The 20,646-nt window shown below is 42.9% G+C and overlaps 1 long non-coding RNA gene across 1 annotated transcript in view; it reads right to left on the bottom strand.

Moving 5' to 3' along the window:
• LOC309610318 overlaps nucleotides 1-20,180 on the bottom strand; it is a 382,265-nt gene extending 362,085 nt beyond the window's left edge. Inside the window, exon 1 of the long non-coding RNA XR_014233847.1 lies at nucleotides 20,043-20,180. This is a non-coding gene — a long non-coding RNA (uncharacterized lncRNA). The remainder of the gene's footprint in view (nucleotides 1-20,042) is intronic.
• Nucleotides 20,181-20,646: the final 466 nt, after the last annotated feature.

Here is a 20,646-nt window from a genome sequence, read left to right as displayed (position 1 = left end):
ACCTCCATCATCACATAGCTATCTTTTCCCTCTGTGTCTCTGTTTCTTTTCTTGTAAGGACATTAGTCATATTGGATTAGGGTCCAACCTAATGATCTTACCTTAACTTGATTATATCTGCAAAGACCCTATTTCTATATAAGGTCACATTCATAGGTACTGGAGGTTAGGACTTCACATATCATTTGGGGGGACAACATTCAGCCCGTAACAATTAATCTCAAAGGAGTAAGTGATTGGCATTACATGCTTTTAAGGAAGCTGGGACCATTTGTGAAAGCTGATGAGTGAACATCTCAGTAAAGTGGTGGTGATGGAAGCCAGCTTTCAAGAGCTAAACAGTACAGTAAAAGAGGCAGTAAGTATAACCTGCAAGTTAGAATGTGGCTGGTGACAGTAGAGGGATAGGGTGGCAGCATGAAGAAACTAGTCTTTACCTCTTGGTGCTGCTGTGGCCCTGATCACAGAAACTCCCTTACCTGGATCGCTTCCACATTATTCTGTCATTTTCCTGCTTCAGAGTCTGTGCACTCCTCGGGGCCACCCACCAACATCCTGTTTCCTGTCTGAAGGATGCCTTGGCTCATCTGCTGGGCAGAGATAACCGATGTGCCAGTGAATGATGAGCCCAGGGACCCAGCCGCCTCCTCTTTCCTGGTCATCTTTCTGGTGACTCACAGCTGTAGTATTCCCAAAGAAAGTGGGAAGATTTTCCTAAGATCAGTAATTCTGTGATTAAGGTTTGTACGTGAGAACTATGTAACTGAGAGTACACTCTTCTAAACAGTAGAACAATTTAACCCTCACATTTCTATAGAGTATATGAGGAGAGATGATTAGATGTGTAAGTCAAAGAAGAGGCAAGGAACGAATTCTTCCCTGGAGTCTCTAGAAGTAACCAGCCCTGCCAGCACCTTGAATTTAGTCCCACAGGACTCATTTCAAACCTCCATTCTCCAGAACTGTAAAAAGAATAAGACTGTGTTGTTTTAAGCCACTAAGATTATAGTAATTTTTTACAGCAGAAATAGGAAACTAATACACAAATCAGCCTCATATTTAAAGGCCCCCAAAGTCATCCCGAATGCAGCTCAGGCTCTCCTCATATATGACCACTTGACTCTGCCTGTTTAGGTTAAATGCCCACAATTTCTGGTGCTCCCACCCTGGTGGAGTCCTCTCCTTCTCCTTCTTTTTCTTGTCTCTTTTGGGTCCCACCCCACCCAAACTTCATCCCTTCCAAATGCAAGAGAAAAGAAAATCTCTGTCTCACTTAATAGAGAATGAAGATAACAAAACAAGGACAAGAAAGAGGCAGAGCAAGTGGCCTTCAGGATGCTTACAAACCCGGAGGCGTTGTTATTAGTAACTAAGGGGTTGCTGGTAAATGTCCTGCAACTTTGGCAGGTTCACTACATCAGTTAATATATTAAGTGCTGTGTTTTATAATGTTCATAAAGAGGAGTGCCATTTAGACCTTGCCAGGACCTCTCCCAAGGGAACTGTATGTTTTCAGATTTTTGGAAAAGATTCTCCAAAAATATTAAAAAAAAAAAAAAAAAAAGGAAGCAGAAAACAGAACTGCCCATTTACCTGCCTTTTTTGTCTCTATTTATACCTTCCGGTTTTATAGGTCTGTGTAGAGGAGTCAAGACTTAACATCTTAGATCAGTGCCTGGCCCATATTAGCACTGATTAGATGTTAGATATTATTATTCTTACTAGAATTACTTTCTCTGATCATTCTGAATTAGTTAAGTAATTACCTTCTCCTCTTTAAAAGAACCCTCAGGACTGTTAGAAAATAAAAAAGAAATGCACAAAGGTCTAACTGGGCTTTGCTGTTCTTGGGAATCACTTCCTGCTTCAAGTACAACTTTTTACATATGCATCTGCATTAAAATGAGATTTTTTTCCCTTCTTCTCTCATCTACCAGAACAAATGAAATAAATCTGTTGCCCTGACAGAAATACATAGATTGACCTTGATCATGGATTATTCCAGACTTGTCCAAGCAACGTGCCTTGCCCACAGGTAGATTCAAAGGACAGATTCCAGGTGCAGAGACAAATATGATGGAGATCTGCATTTGCCCAAAAATTCTAGAGGGAAAGCTTCAGAAAGAATGTCCTCTTGCTGCACCCAGGATCAAGAGAGATTGGGATATATGAGAACCCAGGTAGCCTGGCCTCATACCTTGAACTTGACCTCACACCTGATCATGCTTTCCCATCTCTTTGCAGCCCACCCCCACTTTCTCCTTGCCCTCTTTATTTCAGGATCTTTCCTCTCTCCTCCCACTCCCTTCCACAGGAACCCTGACTCTCCCACCTGTGCCTCCACAGCAAGGTTCTCTGTGTCTTGTCCATTTTCCTCTAAATGGAAGGGGTCTTGGAAAAAAGAAACCTAAATAGACAGAGCTATAAACATGGGGTTCATTTTTGAAAACTGTACATGCATTTGTACACATAACATCAAAGCAGGGGATAGAGTCACCAAGAATGATCTTCAAAGCAAATTGCAGCATCTTCTATGCCTCACATCAACTTATAAACTGTAAAGAAATACATTAACTTGTGTTTTTCATCCCTTCATCCTTACTCACCTGGGTGTCTAACAGCTAGCAAATGTCTCATGTGGAATTTTAATGTACACAGACCATTTCATGTTATTAAAGGACCTAAAATTTATATGCAAAGGTGAGAGTCTCAGCAGTGAGTTCTTCTGCAGCCTTATTCAATCTCAGGCTCCTTTTCCTCTGAGGCTACCATAAAGGCAAGCACTCCATCCTGGAAATGTAATGTCAGGTCATGATCTTTCAAGCAACTACTGCTGCACTTCCAAGCACACCAAAGGGAGCAATTATCTGTATTTCCAAGAAACCGGATTTGTCTGAGAAATCTTCACATCTATTTTCTCACCTAAAAACAATGAAAATAAATCTTGAGTGGAGAAGTGACCACTAGCTTCCAGTCTGCATCATCCACTTCATATTGCTACATATTTACTCAAGGATGACCCTCACTAGCACTGTTTCCAGTTTTATAGGAAGCAGTGTTGTTTGCTGACCATAAGTTTAATGGGGAAAAGTTAATTCTTATAGTAGTCACAGAAACAACCAATCACTGATCTGGCCAGCTCACTCCTTCAAGACAGAGCTATATTTAAAACTTACTCCATAATTGCTAATGTAAAGTGCTTGCAGTACTCTGTACCCACTAAGATATTAGAAGTCTACCTGGTTTGGGACTTCCCTGGTGGTCCAGTGGTTAAGACTGTGTGCTCCCAATGCAGGGGCGCAGGTTCAATCCCTGGTTGGGAACTAAGATCCCACATGCTGCACAGCCAGAAAAAAAAAAAAAAAGAAATCTGTCTACCCGGTTTGAATCAGCCCTTCCCTGCCCCAGTACCTAAGTCCCTTTTCTGAGTATGTTAGTTATTTATCAGTAATGGAGTAAGCTGAGTAAGCTTTCCTTAAGTCTAATTTAAATAAAGCAGAAGATAAATGAACTATGTCCTTGGATTTTATCCCATGTTGAATAAATAACCATGTGCAAACCTTCAGGAATACAGCTAAAAATAAGAATGAATACACATTCCCCCAAAAGACTCATGGTTGTCCTTGACAATCATCTCAAAAGATTAAGAGCACACATCAAATCCCAAGATCCACCTGTCTGTAATAATTCAACTCAGTAAATCTTTATCAATCATTTACCATGTACAAGTGACTGGGCTTGTCATCTCAGCAGGCATAAAGATGAATAAGACATGGTACCTGCACCAGAAGAACTTATTCATTTCTCATCCATTAAGGTATTGACACCTATTTAGTACCCAACTTTATTTTCTGTTCCCTATAAGACTTGCATTAGACAGAATCAAAGCATGTCCTGCCCCATGTGGCGTGAGTTAAATCTATAGTCAAAACACAAAAAAGGAAGAGAAAAATATAAACAATTTTTCCCTAGAAAATCAATTTGTGTTAATTGGAATCTCTTTTCTCAGAATAGTTTTAGCTCAAAAAACTCTTACATGAATCCTCAAATATTTGTTCTCATAACAATTTTGCTTCTGCTGCTCTAAGACCCACAGGGAAAATCCTAAGCTTTATTACATGAAAGGAGGGGAATCAAGCTTCCTTCTCCTTAGCAAAACACCAAACCAGTGAGAGAAGGCTGTTGAAAGAAGAAACCCCATCAAGTCTGTGCAATTTGGAGAGTTCCTCTTAAGCTGAAATTTTGAACACAGACAAAATGCTGAATGGGTAATGCCCAGAGACAACCAATTCTTTTTTTTTTTTTTTAATATATTTATTTATTTATTTTTGGCTGCGTTGGGTCTTTGTAGCTGCGTGCGGGCTTTCTCTAGTTGCAGCGAGCGGGGTCTACTGTTCGTTGCAGTGCGCGGGCTTCTCACTGCGGTGGCTTCTCTTGTTGCGGAGCACAGGCTCTAGGCGCACGGGATTCAGTAGTTGTGGCTCATGGGCTGTCTTAGAGAACAGGCTCAGTAGTTGTGGCTCACGGGCTTAATTGCTCCGCGGCATGTGGATCTTCTCAGACCAGGGCTCGAACCCATGTCCCCTGCATTGGCAGGCGGATTCTTAACCACTGCGCCACCAGGGAAGTCTGAGACAGCCAATCCTAATGAGCCCTAAGGAGATCGAGTGTTTGAATTCAAATCAGCAGTGTGAGATACAGAAAGTGCCCCCCATGTCAGGAGAGCTGGAGCCAGCTCTAATCTCCAGCAAGTCCAGACTCAGGCTAGAGCATTTTCTCAAATGACAACGCATTAGTCTGACCAGTTGGCTGGGCTGAGCTGGGCAAAGGACTTCAGGTTATCAGAGACATGATGTCAAAATGTTGACAACTACGAGAACCAATCCTGTTACGACAGAAATCCACCCCCCCCCGCCCCGCCCTCACATGCTAATCATTATGCCTGGTGCTAATGTGTGGTAAATTATTTAACGGCCATGAATTCCTTCCAGCCCAGTATGCTCCACACTTTGCAATGTAGCGTTGCTGATCCTCCTATCCAGCAGAATTATTTGTGTTTTTTCTTTCTTTCTTGTTTTTTTTTTTTTTTTTTTTTTTTGGCTGCCCTGCATGGCCTGTGGGATCTTAGTTCCCCAACCAGGGATCAAAGCTGTGCCCCCTGCAGTGGAAGCACAGAGTCTTAACCACTGTACTGCCAGGGAAGTCCCTCTTTGTAATTATTTCTTGATCAACTAAATGTGATGGAGCTGATACTGTATGAGTTCTGGAGTCTAGGCTTTAAGAGACCCTCTTGGAGCCTCCACATTGAAAAGAAAAAAAAAAAAAAAAAGATTTTCCTATTACTCTTAAGCTGCTAAAGTGCAAGTGTGCAATTTTATTGATATTTATGGAGTATTTCTGCGATGCCCAACCCCAGTCCATGGCACTGTGCCAAGTCCATCATAACACAACAGGAGTTCAATTAATGAAAACTAAACCAAGTGAGACCACTAGAAAAGCAGGTCCTACCTGAGACAGCCTAAATAAAATACTCCCTAAACTGATCACCGTAAGAGTTAATCCTTTCAATGAGGCTCTGAATTTGATGCTATTGGATGCAGCCTACTGAATACATCTCTTTTGGGTTTCAGCTAGAAGACCTGACAGCACTGCCTCAATTCTGGGCCTGGCCATTTGACCAATATGGTGACAGACTCACCTCCCACCCATGTTTCTTCTGCCAAGGAAGAGCTTTTTCTCTTTGTTTTCTGTTGTTGCTTTGTTTTGAAATTTAACTTGACTGGGAAAATCAAACTTCATGGATACAAATTATGAAGGCCTGGAGGGGTTTAGAGAGCACTGATTTTGTGGCCTATTGTTTTTCCCAAGTTTACATAGTAGCTTGGCTGGCATAGCTTCAAACATCCTCAGCTCTACCTAGAGGAGGAACACTTCCCCAGATGCCCTTCATTTTGGTCCTTGAACTTTTCTTTTGCTGTTCTCTCCACTGGGTATCCTCTTTACCCCACCTCTCCATTTCAGCTGGACAGGGTAATAAAAAAGCACAGGATTTGGAGATGGTTTCTAGCCAACCCCCTGGAATTCTGTAGGCACATGACAGCTGGTTGCCCAATCCGAACCTCGCACCATACTCTCCTCATAGGGCTCAGAAAGAGGAAGAGGTCATCCACAGAAACAGAAAAAGCATGATAGACATCATTATCTTTCTTTTGTCTCTCTCCATGTATCACAGAGGTAGAGGGAAATAAGAGAAGTAAAAATATTACACAGGTCAGGAATTTGGGGGAATTCCCTCTGCTTAGGAGTTGAAGGTGACAAGAAGGATAGGACTTGAGGGGAAAACAGGGCCTGGGAGCATGAAATGGGCCCAGTATCCCTGCCCTCTCCCCCACCCCACCCCCCCCACCGGCCGTGATGCACAACTCCAGTAGGTCACCATTCACATTGACCTCCAGAGTTAAGCAATGGGGACAGAGTTGTGCTTCCGTGGAGAACTACACAATGTCTAGACTCTAGAGGACTCCTCTCTGGGTTATATGGTGTCATGAGGGCTATTTTACAGCTTTGTGAATTGTACATGACTGATGGCAGTGCAAAATAATTCTTGGCGATAGACATACAAATTTTGTCCTATCCCCAGTGGTTTCATGGACTTCACTTTCCTAAAGTAAAAGCTCGGTTGGGGGTGCTTTTGCATATTAATTTCAACATTCCCATATTCATAGGATGGTTCTTTTCCTACCTTCCATTGAACTGGTTTTAACACCTCACCAGTTTGAGTTAAATAAAATCTTTAGCATGTGTTCATATATCAGTATGAGAGTTGTGATTTTACCTTTTTTTAAAAAAATGATTCTTTAAGAGTCCACAGTAAGAACCTACTTGGGTCCTTCCCTGTGATCCAGCTGTAAGCATCCAAAACTTGCTAGAAAGGAAGCTATAGCTGAGAACCAAACGCTCACTCCGGCTCAGGGCACGTTAGCATAACAATAGACTCTTCACTCCTGGAGGTCCAGGCTCTTTTCCTTTCTTTCTCAGGGCTCCCCTGAGGTGAAACCCTATTACCCCAGGGATGGTGTTTTAATTCACTTCTAAGTGACTGAACCGCAAGCTGGGTTTGCATCTTCAATCCACTGGAGCCTGGATTCATTTGCAAGTAAATAAAATTTAACTCTCCTTTTCTAACAGCCCTTAAGGTCAGCAACAACAAGGAGCTACTATGAAATTTTCATAACTAAAGGGCAAGATTTTACTTCGAATGCTAAGTAAGGCTCTTTAAAGATAAAAATCAAAGCCCTGGCCATTTCCTATAGTATGTAATTCCCCAACTCTTCTTTTTCCCCTGCCTGTCCTCCCTCTATTGGAAGGCACAGTATTCTTTGTATAGTTATCAAAATGTATTTGGTACCAAAACACACCAAAGCTCTGTCAGGAATCTTAGCCTATTGGAGCTACCTGAGGGTTCCTGGGTCTTTTATTTTGCTGAAACTCAGAGACTCAGAAGAGAAGATACAAATGGCAATTGAAGAGCCAGGATCTAAAATTAGTGGTTCCAAATTCATTGCTTTTTTTCCCTATTACAACCTGATGCAGGACAGTGGTCTCCAAAGTAAAGTGTAGGAAGCAATTATTCAAATTTGCTTCAAGTTATTTTTCTTTATTTTTAACTTAAAATTATTTTATTTTTTAATGTATTTTTTTTAACATTTTATGTATGTTTTACAATGTAATACAGCAGAACTACAGTATGTGTATATAATTTATAAATGAATGAATAAATAAATGTCAGGGGTGTGTGCTCAAAAAAATTATGATAAGGACGACAAATCAAAATAATTTAGAGGCCTTTTCTTTATTGCTGATGTTGAACTCTAAACCCTGTGTTTCCTGAAAGCAGGGAAGGTAGAGAAATTCTCCCACCATTTTGTATTCCCAGAAAACACAAAGGACAACTAAAGTAAGATCCACCTCTGGCCTTCTTAAGACCAACTAGAAAGAATTAGAAAAATTAGAACAAGCGAATGTTGGTTCTGAGATGATCAGAGCTGGTTGACCCTAAGAATTGAGTTATTTGTTGTTATTGACAGAATAGTTTCCCCCTAAATTTACACATTAAAGCCCAAGTCCCCAGTGTGACTCTATTTGGAGATAGGGACTTCGGGGAGGTAATTAAGTTAATAGGAGGTTGTAGAGGTGGGACCCTAATCCTATAGGACTGGTGTCCCTATAAGAAGAGACACCAGAGATCTCTCTTCTTCCCCCACCCCAAGTGCAAACACAGAGGAAAGGCCATATGAGCACAGTGAGAAGGTGGCCATCCGCAAGACAGGAAGAGAAGTCTCACCAGAAACCAACCCTGACAACACCTTGATCTTAGACTTGTAGCCTTCAGAACTGTGAAATAATAAATTTCCTTTGTTTAAGCTGCCCAGTCTATGATATTTTGTTTTAGAAGCCCAAATGTCCTAAGACTGCCCAATGCTTAATACAGATGTATGCTATAGGAATTAAGAGAGAGGTCAAGGAAGATCTGATGAAGTGGGATTTGATGTATGGATATTGAAGTGAGATAGTTAGAGATGGTAACGAATGCCGACTTGGCTGGAAAGTCCGTGATCAAGGTGCCAGCATGGTCGTGTTCTGGTAATAGCACTCTTCCTGGTTCGTAGCCATTGCCTTCTCTCTGTGTCCTCACATGGTGAAAGTGGCTAGGGATCTCTCTGGAGGCTCTTTTAAAAGGGCACTAATCCCATACGTGAGGGCTCCACCCTCATGTCTTAAGCACCTCCCAAAAGTCCCCACCTCCTACTGCCAACATCTTTGGAGGTTAGAATTTTAACACATGCATTTTGAGAAGACACAAAGCCTTTTTTTCACTGGCTTCATGATTCCAAACAGAATCATTGTAAACTGAGGAAAAAGTATCTACAAATGGCGCAGAGAAGCATGCTTAGGCAAACGACTGTATTGCCCTGAGTTTGGGTAAGGACTGGGCTTCCGGGTGACGAGAACTGTGAGGAAGTAGAGGTACAGGAGAAAGGGGGTGACTCCCAGACACAACCAGTCCATCTCCAAACCTAGTCCCTCTCTTCCAGGAACCTCACTTTCAGGGATGGTGTGATGAACATTTTAACAGCACTCAGTGCGTTAATCTGGGCCTTCTTTGTTATATCCCATTTCTTCCTAACATTCATAACTTCTCATTTTTTGGATTAAATTTTTCTTTATTTCTTAAAGAAATTTTCTATTACCAGTATAAAATATCAGGCTGGCGGCAAGGACCCATACAATCTAAGAACCTGCAGCTCTAGAAAGGTGGTGATATAAGCAGCTAAAATCTAAAATGAGAACCAGGGACTGCCCTGGTGGTGCAGTGGTTAAGAATCCATCTGCCAATACAGGGGACGCAGGTGTGATCCCTGGTGTGGGAAGATCCCACACGCCGCAGAGCTACTGAAGCCCGCGCACCTAGAGCCCGTGCTCCGCAACAAGAGAAGCCACCGCAATGAGAAGCCCTCACACTGCAACGAAGAGTAGCCCCCGCTCACCACAACTAGAGAAAGCCTGCGCACAGCAATGAAGACCCAAGGCAGCCAAAAATAAATTTAAAAATTTAAATAAATAAATAAATAAATAAAATAAAATGAGAACCAGATGCCTCACCCAGGACCCCTCTTGGAGGAATCACACCCAAGTCACATGACCATGCTGTGCCTCAATCTTCTTATCCTTACGATGGGCACATTCACTCTTGGACAGGAAGGAATTTTATAGGCTTGGGTTTGCAAAGTCAATTTGAAAGAGTTATCAACTACCTCCTGCGCACCCTGTTATCCAGGTACATGTTTATGTTTGCATATGTTTTTCAGTCTCAGGGGTCTGGCTTTTCATAGCCATTGTTAACAGGACTGAAAATACTACCTTGTAGGATCTACATGTTTTACATTAAATTTTGAGTTTCCAAAATGAAAGTTGATAAACTGATGTTGAAATATTGCTTAAGATAGTCTCAAGAATTTCCATTCCCAGTCTGCAAGAGACATGAAGTAGAGAACCTCTTCCTGGTTTATTCTGTCTCCCTTCACCCCCCTCCTTGGAGACGTGTTGCAAAATAGCCTTTGCTGAAGGCAGCCTGCCACATGATGCTGCTGCGGTGATTGCCTTGACCTTAATTACTATTGCCTATTATTCAAAAACACTAATTGAGTCATGGTCCCATTGCAAATGTGACTTAACTTGCTGTTTTACTGCTTGCTCAGGAACTGCAAATAAAAAATAATGGCAGTTGTAATTAACTCAGAACCAGCTATATAACCTGTCCCTCAGTCCGTGACGGGTAAAAGTTCAATTAAAAAGCAAAGTTATTAACAGAGTGAGGTTTGGTCACACATCTGTCATATTGAGTGTGACAGGACACAAATGTTACCCCATGCCACCAGAGAGGGATTCACTAGGGCCCTGCAGTAACTTTATTTTCAGGCTTTTAAAGATAAATAGCTCCATATATAAAGCAATTAAAATTATTCCATATATAGAGTCATATGATTAGTCACCTGCTTAAAAAGTCTAAATAAAAGTGTTTATCTTAGAGTCATGAAGGGTATAATTGTAGTAAACTACAAAACTAAAAGCAAAAAAAAAAGAATCATGAAGCAATGCTAAGAAGAATGTAAGAAACTTACAGAAATGTATACAAACTACCCAAAAGGTTAGTTATCAGAAACCTTCACTAAGATATTTGACACAATATCTACTAGGTGGCTATAATCCAAAAGGAGGACAATAGCAAGTATTGACAAAGATGTGGAGAAATCAGAAAATCTCAAGTACTGCTAGTGGAAAAGTAAAATTGAAGAGCCACTTGGAAAACAGTTTGGTGGTTCCTAAAAAGTTAAACAGAGAGTATCCAGATGACCTAGCATTTTCCACTTCTAAGTATATACTCAACAGAATTAAAAACATGTCCACACAAAAACTTGTACATGAATGTTCACAGCAGCATTATTCATAATAGCCAAAAATGGAAAACAACATGAATGTCCACTGATTGATAGATGGATAAACAAAATATAGTATATCCATGCAATGGAATATCACACAGCTATAAAAAGGAATGAAACACTGATATATGCTAAAACATGCATGAATCTTGAAAACATTATGCAAAGTGAAAGAAACCAGACACAAAAGGCCACACATTGTATGATTCCATTTACATGAGAAGACCAGAAAAGGCAAATCACAGAGACAGAAAGTCAATTAGTGGTTGCCGGGGACTGGGAAATAGGGGTGTAGGGAGGAAAAACTTTTTTCATTGGCTGGGGCCACAGATAGATTTAATAAAAGATGGATTAACAAAAGAAAAAAAAATTAAGTATGTATGTATGTATGTATGCACAGGAGCTTCACAAAGAAATGAGACTCAAGGAAGCAACCAGATGATTGGGGCTTACTAAATACCATCTTAGGCTAAATAAAAGAAAAGTTTATTTTTAGCCAGTTAAGGGGGGGCTATAAAGAGCTTTTTCTACTAGTTCTCAGTTGTCTTTAGCTCAAAATAATCTTTATGTCAAACAGTACTGTCACTAATTGGCCCATTCTTTTTTTTTTTAATTTTCTTTTTAAAAATTTTTTTGGTTGCGCCGCACGGCATGTGGGTTCTGATTTCCCCGACCAGAGATCAAACCCACATCCCCTGCATTGGAAGGGCAGAGTTTTAACCACTGGACCACCAGGGAAGTCCCCTAATTGGCTGTTTCTTCTGTCAATCCAATGGTCCCTTACCAGAGCTTCTCTCTTTAGTGTAGAGAGCTACTGCTTTCAGGGAGTGGTGGACACTAGCAAAGCAAATAATTGAGACAATAAAGACATAGCTCAGAGTGAAAACAGAAGAACCAATATATGATTCTTGATGTTAAAGGGGTTCAGAACAAACCTCCCCCAAATGTGTCACTTTTGCATTAGGATTATTTTCTAAAATTTTATTATTTTTTAAAAATTTTATTCAAGTATAGTTGATTTACAATGTTGTGTTAGTTTTAGGTGACATGGGGATTATTTTGAGCTAAAGACAATTGAAACCCTGTGAGTTCAAGAGAAAATTTGCCCCTCCCTCAACTATCTAGAAAGTTTTAAATTAGGGGTCTTTCCCACAATAAGAGTTATTACCAGAGATAATTGTAAATGAGTGGCCCATCTGTATGGCAGGGCAAACACCTAATTACCCAACATCTGCTCTTCTTTTTTTTTTTTTTTTTAATTTATTTATTTTATTTATTTTTGGCTGCATTGGGTCTTCATTGCTGTGCGCGGGCTTTCTCTAGTTGCGGCGAGCGGGGGCTACTCTTCCTTGTGGTGCACAGGCTTCTCATTGTGGTGGCTTCTCCTGTTGCGGAGCACAGGCTCTAGGTGCGCGGGCTTCAGTAGTTGTGGCATATGGGCTCAGTAGTTGTGGCTCGTGGGCTCTAGAGCGCAGGCTCAGTAGTTGTGGCGCATGGGCTTAGTTGCCCCGTGGCATGTGGGATCTTCCCGGACCAGGTCTCGAACCCGTGTCCCCTGCATTGGCAGGCGGATTCTTAACCACTGCACCACCAGGGAAGCCCACATCTGTTGTTCTTATCATTCTATAAATTACCATCCTGTCCTTGGAAGTTCCAGGTGGCATGTAGACCTTATCTTATCTTTATCTTTGAACCTCTTATGTATGTGTGATACATACAAAATTAAATTTGGTTTTTCTCCTTTTAATCTGTTTCATGTTATCAGAGCAGCCAAAAGAAGCTTTGAAAGGTAGAGGAAAATTCTTCCTCCCCTACCATAGATTTGCCTGGGTGTATATATTATATCAGGATTGCAAGCTTTAACCTACATATAGAGAAAATATAATTTTTTATTTTTTTCATAAATAATCTGGCCTCCCTCCCATGACTTTTATGATTTAAAAAATTGTAACTAAATCTCCAAACCTATTTACAATGAAATTCAATCTGACAATGTCCACAATGCTTTCGGACATGTGCAGTAACTCCTGGATAAAGGGGCTCAGCTCTCAGATAGCTTCACCTTTCCCCAACTTCTCGCCTGCAGACAATCCCTGGACATTTGGGGGAGGAACATGCGACTGCTCTGCCAACGTTCTTGGCTGAGTTCTTCAGCGAGTGTAAGTTATGATCTGGTCGTTCCTGGTTGAGCACTGCTCTGGTGGTACACGCTGGCTCACCAGCACCCTCCAAACTTATTCACCCCTACTGCTATAGACCCCTGAGCCTCTGGCCTCTCCTCTCCTCCAGGCAGCCTGCTGTCCTGGTGGTCCTCTGCTATGGCAGACCTCCACCAATTCCAACCTCAGCTCTGCGGGCCTGGGGATGGTCCCATGGCTCTCAGCTCAGCCTCCTGCAATGTGGGATCCCAGACAACTGGGGATAGGTCAGCCCAGGGCGCCCTCTCGATCTAGTGCCTTTGGCACAGCTGCCTCCCAGGTTGAGCTGGGCAGGTCTGAGAATTGATCCAGAGATGTTTTCAGGATCCTAATAAACATCTTGGTTTGAGAGAGCCCTTCTTCAGCTCTTGGCGTTTCTCTCTCCTTACTTGAGCCAAAGCCAAATGAGGCAAAAATCCGGGCACACACAACATTCTCTAGGGCTCCTTCTCCCCTCTCTGGGCCTCTTAGGCTGTAATCTCTTGGGGTTGGAAGAATCAGGCTTTCCCCACCTTCCATCGTCTGGCAGGCAATAAATCTCAGATTTCACTATCATATCACGTCCACCCTCTTCAGCAGGAGAGCTATATGGGCTGGGTTATCCAGAATTGGCCTTACGATGTTAAAGGGAAAAAAGGAGTGGGAGGTGGAATGAATTGGGAAAATCTTCTCTTAATTCTCTTTTACACACAGAGGCCGAATGCTATCTCCTACTTCCCAGCATTCACGCTGCAATGTGACAGATGTCCCAGGCCATACACTCCCCCTCCCTGGACCCAAGGCAAAAGGATGCTTGGGGCGAACTAGGTCAAAGCCTGGGTCTCAAAAAGGCAGAAGAGGAATAGACATTACTGCTTTTCAAAACATTTCCCTTTCCCACATACGTACACACTATTTTATGGGAGACATTTAGTAGTTAAGGACATTAAGGAACCCTGGAATAGTTTTGAGAACTCAAAAAATAACCCCTTAATGCATTGTTTTTTTAGATTAAAAGTGCATTTCATTGTGTTAACAGCAGGTGCTCTTATACTACAATGAGATATAGATGCACATAAATGGGAGACGTAAAATATAAGGGTCCATAAGAGTGCTCTGGAACCTGGATTCAAATCCTGACCCTGCCACTTAACTTAGGCAAGTTGCCTATCTTGTGCCTTCATTTCCTCATTTGTAAAATGGGGATAATAATTCATAAGGTGCTTGTGACGAGTACATAAAATAATACACATACTTAGAACCATTCCTAGCATGTAGTAAAAATGTAACAAATACTGTTATATGTGCATATACAATTATGATATGCATGTAATTGTGATATGACTCTTACTCCCATATATATTCCAGTAAGTATGGGCCAGGTGCTGTTCTAAGCATTAAAAATACAAGTTGAATAAGGCAGACACAATCCTGCCCTTATGTGTGTATCAGACCTGAATACAAAGACCTGCAGTAGCTTGTTGTACATAGACACAATCAAGGTGTTCTCTCTTAGGGAAATCCTCAGTTAGCCAGAGTTGTATGGCTTCCCAAATGCCAGTCAGGCTACCCCATCTGAAATGTCACTCCAGTTGACACGTATGTCCTTGGCTGACACTCTTTAATCAATGGCTTTTCAGCTCTGTCCACAGTTCTGTTGGCGTGTCCCAAGGTCTTTTGGTTCTCTCCAGGTGTGTGGACTATCCTGGGACTGAGTTCTTCCATCCATGATACACATGGGGGCAGTAGTGGCACTTGGGCTTTAAGGTGATGGGGCTTTTTAAATTGAGCCCTGAAAAGAAAGGAAATTAAAAATAATGGAAGGCAAGGAAGGAGGGAGGAAAGAAAAGAGGAAGAAAGAAAGAAGAGAGGGAGGAAGGAAAGAAGGAAAAGAAGTGTGGCGTGAAAAGGACTCAAGACAAATTTTAATGTTTTGGCCCAGGTTCTTGTTCCCTTCTTGACATCAGGCAAAGTGTGGGATTAATCCACCCAAGTGCATAGTGAGGAAGAAGGTCTGATGTGGGGAAATATAGAAGACCCACTGATGCTGGAGCCCACCTAAGAGGGCTGAGCTGAGCACCCCTAGGGAAGGCTCTCTCACCTTCAGGCACTTAGGGCTCCGACTAGCTCCGACAACACGCTGTCCTGCCTTTTCACCGGCCCCAGGATGTAACCTGGGTTCCTTTCTCGCTCGAAGCTGCCATCGGCCACTCTAGCCTTAGAGATTTCCTCTTTTCTGAGCCAGCTGCAGAGTGAGCCCCGGTGTCCCAGCTACCACACTCAACCCAGCCCAGAGCAAGCCCACAGTCCATTTTCTTTCTAAGACATTTACTACCAGGAAACAGATAAGAGGTAACAAAAATAAGCAGAGAGGGAATTACCAAGATAAAGGCAGTCTTTCACAGCCCCTGTAGCCAACCTCTAGTTACTTTCTTTTCAAAATGAGATTGAATTGAATGCTCTGCTTTTTCCAGACAGAAAGGTGACTAAAGGTGCAAGTTTGCCCAGGACAGAGGCAAGTCCTAGGATGGGAGGCCTCCTCCAGTGCTAAAACTGGGAGAGTCCCGGACGAAACGGAGGAGTTGGTCACCCTATGAGTGCTCAAACGTGGCCTCTCCTCGCCTTGACAGAGCTTCCTGACTCAAACCTGTGGGAAGCCCCCCATCAGGGCTGAACAAAACGTGGTGGTTAGGGCTCCTCCAGGTGCCTATTTGTCTCAAATGGCCAATTCATATTTCTCAAGATCATTACTAAGGCATCACTCCTGATTCCGACTCCTAGGAACCCCACACAGCGTGCTTTCCCCTGTTCAGCTTCCCCACCTAAATGGCAGGAGTCAGCAGGGCTCTTTCCAGGAGCTCCCCTGGCCATATTTTAGGGATTGGTTACCTTCTCCTTCTCAGACCAAGGAAATCCTCCCATCTCCGACCCCTCAACAGCATTTTGCAAACTGCTATTTCCTGGAAGACTATCTTACAAACCATCTCAAAGTTAAACCTGTTGCTGTGCTGTCGGGGTGCGGGGGGATTTTCCTTCTCTTCTTCTAGGTTCTTTGGCTGGTCTAATAATTCAATTGACATAAGACACATTAACAGGAGAAAAACCAATTTTTATCTTGTACATACGGGATTCTCATAAAATTATGACACCCAAAGGCAGCCGGGCCATGGAGGCTTATATGCCATCCTGAGTTACAGGATGGGACAAGGGCTGGGGCTTCAAAGGGGAGGAAGATAACTTCCTGGAGGATAAGAAGAACAGATTTTGATAATAGAGGTTTGCCCTGCCATACCCATAGGTCATTCAGATAAAAAGTTATTTCTGGGTCAGGCCCCTTATCTACATCCTTTTAGGTCGTTAAGGGAGAGGTAACAACTCTTCTTGAACCTGCTGGGTCTTGATGGACTTCAGCTCAAAATAATCCACATGCCGAAATGGCACATTTAGGGGCTGGCACATTCTGCTCTCCTTCAATGTTAAGGAACATTTCTTAGAGGGACGCAAAGGATGCAGCCCCTCCCAAACTATTAAACCACAGACTTTCCTCCCTTCTCTTCAGGGAGTTACTATTACAGCCTCCAGCACCTCTGTTTTGAAGAGCATATGACCCCGGAGTCTTTGATTCCACTAAGCAGCTTTGGGCCTTTTCCTGGTGATACCCAGTGCTATTTTCACGGAAAAATCATGCAGAGCACTGGGAGATTTTACTGAGGTGGACCCAGCACCAGGCCAGCCATGCCAAGCAATGTACAGGGTGTGTGTGTGTGCGTGCATGTGCACGTGGATTGGAAGTCTGCCCTACTCGGTTCTTTGCACCTCAACCCAGGTTGCAAACGCCATCTCTACTGACTTGGGAAGAGCTGTTGAAAGTCTCTCCAAAGGCCACTGTGCCTGCATGATTTCTTGCACTTCCTAAAAATTATGAGGTCCAATAGGTGCAAATTCCAGCCAATACAGTTCTTGGGTCATCCCCTCTTGTGCCAGCATAAGTAGGATTCACTGTAAACAAATGGTTATATTCCTGCTTATATGTACTATTATATATGTACATGTTAGGCTTTCTAGTAGCAGTAAAGACTGTTGAACTGAGATTAGTTTAAAGCAATACACATGTCATAGTTCTTCTTTCCAGTGATACATCTCTTCATTTTTTTCCTACATTTTGTTTTTGCAATTTCTGAAATGGCAATAAAACCAACCAGTGCTGATTTATATATTGAAAACAGGCTCTCTGAAGTAACTTGGGAAATGGAGTTTGAATTCCTGAATTTATTTATTTTCCCCTGCAGCTAATGTGGCTTGTGTGTTATTCTGGACCTGAGTGCTGATGCTAAGAAAGTAGAAGGGGCGACCTCCCGCTCCCGAGGGGCATTTATCACCTGTAATTTTCCAGAAGGCCTGCCTCTGATCTCCAGATTTCCTCCAGTGCAAATTGACTTTCACTGAGGTGAGTCTGGAGCCAAGTGGTTTGCAGGTTCAAAGAGGTAAACTCTGCAAGCCATGAGGTGGAGGCCACCACCCTGCAGGGCCCCCAGGAGGGGAGCAGGTATTCTGCCCCACCCTCTGCTCAGCGCTGCCTCCACGGGCAATAGTCCCCCCAAACACAATCCAAGTTGTTTAATTAAAAGACGTCCAGGGAATTCCCTGGCGGTCCAGTGGTTAGGATTCTGCGCTTCCACTGCAAGGGGCATGGGTTCAATCCCCGGTCAGGACCTAAGATCCCGCACGCTGCATGGCCAAAAAAAAAAAAAAAAAAATGTCCAGTCCCTTATTTCCTAAGTGGAGCAGAATTGTAAGTGTTCCTGCTGCAAAGTATAATGGAGATCGGTCTTCTCTCACGCAGCCTGGTGAGGGAAATTGCTCTTAGAACTGTCAGCCTTTCCAACGTAGCACTTTGGGCTGAGACTCACACATACGTGCTATTGATTTCTGGCAAGTGTCACTCGTGGTATTTATTCAAAAGAAGCCAAGTATTTAAATGGAGTTAAAACAAACCAGCCTTTCTGCTCTCCACAACCTACAACCTTCCGTTCAACCTTCTCTGAGATTTTGAAAAATTGACCACACCCTTTAATTAGTCCCTTCTTTCTGCACCAACTGGTCTCAACTGGCACTGGAAATGATGAAATGCCAGAGAACACCACAAAGCTGTCTAAGTGGCAGCTTACTAAGAAAAATTCACTTCCTTTAATTTCCTTCGTGGGTTTTAGACCAACTGAGGTCATCTGTTCAAGAACAACCTGTCTCCTCTTTCTGCCTGCAAATGAGGGTGGTGCCTGCCAGCAGCTCACAGCACAAACTGCAGCAGGGCCAGGGGTTTTGCTGGCCCGGGGACAGGAATGAGGAACTGGGAGTTGGGGACTGACATACGTACACTACGATGTATAAAACAGATAACTAATGAGAACCTACCGTACAGCACAGGGAGCTCTACTCAGTGCTCTGTGGTGACCTAAATGGGAAGGAAATCTAAAAGAGAATGGATATACGTATATGTATAACTGATTCACTTTGCTATACAGCAGAAATGAACACAACATTGTAAAGCGACTATACTCCAATAAAAATTAATTAAGAAAAAAAAAAAAAAGAGTGCATGGTGAATTTCAGTGTCAGAGAATGTGACAGCCAGAAGGGGCGCCAGAGAAGAGGAATTCCCGCACTGCCCTGAAGAGGGGGCGCGAGGCCCTAGAGCAGCAGCTGGCTGCGGGGAGGGGAAGAAAGCAAGGGGGCTGCTTGGTCCCGCTGGCTAATTTTGATCAGCCAGAGGACTCACGCCTCCACCGCTCCCCAGTTTGGATTTCCTTGTTGCAGGGGAGGAGGCCTGAGGGCTCAGGAAGATGGACCAGCTTCTGGATGGTAGCCAGCCCTGCAGGGTGAGGACAGGGCAGGACCAGAAAGTACTGTGGGCTTAAAAACATGTTTTCTCTGCCTTTCCTTTTTTTTTTTTTTTGATTTAATGTGCAAAGGTTTGAGTTAATTATTCTCCTCAGTTCATAGCACACTATCATCTTTGTCCTCTCAATGGCCCTGTGTTGCTTTGTTTATTTATTCTCTTTATCTCCAAATCCCATTCATTTCCCCTCATAGGCAACCATTCTAAACTGTTTAATCTGTATCTTTTTATTTGAATGTGTCTAGCAAAATGGTATTATTGTGTCATATGTATGGATATATGAAGAGGTAGATAGATAGACAGACCTCTATATGATATATATGAGATTTTTATTTTGAAAAAAATAAAGACACACAAGAAATTCATTAAAAAAAAAAATACAGAGGCACATGAAAAGATGCTCAACATCGTTACTCCTTAGAGAAATGCAAACCAAAATCACAACGGGATACCACCTCACAGTCATTAGGATGGCTACTGTTAAAAAACAAATGGGGACTTCCCTGGTGGCGCAGTGGTTAAGAATCTGCCTGCCAATGCAGGGGACACGGGTTCGAGCCCTGGTCTGGGAAGATCCCACATGCCGCGGAGCAACCAAGCCCGTGAGCCACAACTACTGAGCTTGCGCGTCTGGAGCCTGTGCTCCGCAACGGGAGAGGCCACGACAGTGAGAGGCCCGCGCACCGCGATGAAGAGAGGCCCCCGCTCGCCGCAACTGGAGAAAGCCCTCGCACAGAAACGAAGACCCAACACAGCCAAATATGAATAAATAAATTTATAAAAAAACAAAAAAACAAACAAAAAAAAAAACAAATGGGGCTTCCCTGGTGGCGCAGTGGTTGAGAGTCTGCCTGCCAATGCAGGGGACACGGGTTCGAGCCCTGGTCTGGGAAGATCCCACATGCCGCAGAGTGACTAGGCCCGAGAGCCACAATTGCTGAGCCTGCACATCTGGAGCCTGTGCTCCACAACAAGAGAGGCCGCGATAGTGAGAGGCCTGCGCACCGCGATGAAGAGTGGCCCCCGCTTGCCGCAACTAGAGAAAGCCCTCGCACAGAAACGAAGACCCAACACAGCCATAAATAAATAAATAAATAAAAATTAAAAAATAAACAGGAGCTGTTGTTTTAAAAAAAAACAAAACAAAAAAAACAAATGGAATTCCCTGGCGGTCCAGGGGTTAGGCCTCCACTACAAGGGGCATGGGTTCAATCCCTGATCGGGGAACTAAGATCCCACAAGCCGCACATGGCCAAAACAACAACAACAAAAAAACAAACAAAAAACAGAAAATAACAAGTGTTGGTAAGGATGTGGAGAAATTGGAAACCCCCTGCATTGTTGGTAGGGACATAAAATGGTGCAGCCGCACAGGAAAACAGTTTGGTGGTTCAGCAAAAAGTTAAACATAGGATTGCCATATAATCAAACAACTCCACTCCTAGGTATAGACCCAGAAAGTGAAAGCAGGGACGCAGATTCTTAAACACGTATGTTCATAGCAGCATTATTTGCAATAGCCAAAAGGTGGAAACAACCTAAGTGTCCATCAACAGATGAATATGGATTTTTT

Source organism: Balaenoptera borealis (assembly GCF_965194805.1).
Source record: "Balaenoptera borealis genome assembly, chromosome: 14".
Classification (NCBI taxonomy): Eukaryota; Metazoa; Chordata; class Mammalia; order Artiodactyla; family Balaenopteridae; genus Balaenoptera; species Balaenoptera borealis.
Note: the sequence above shows the minus strand (reverse complement) of the source record. Positions and strands in the feature narration are given on the sequence as shown.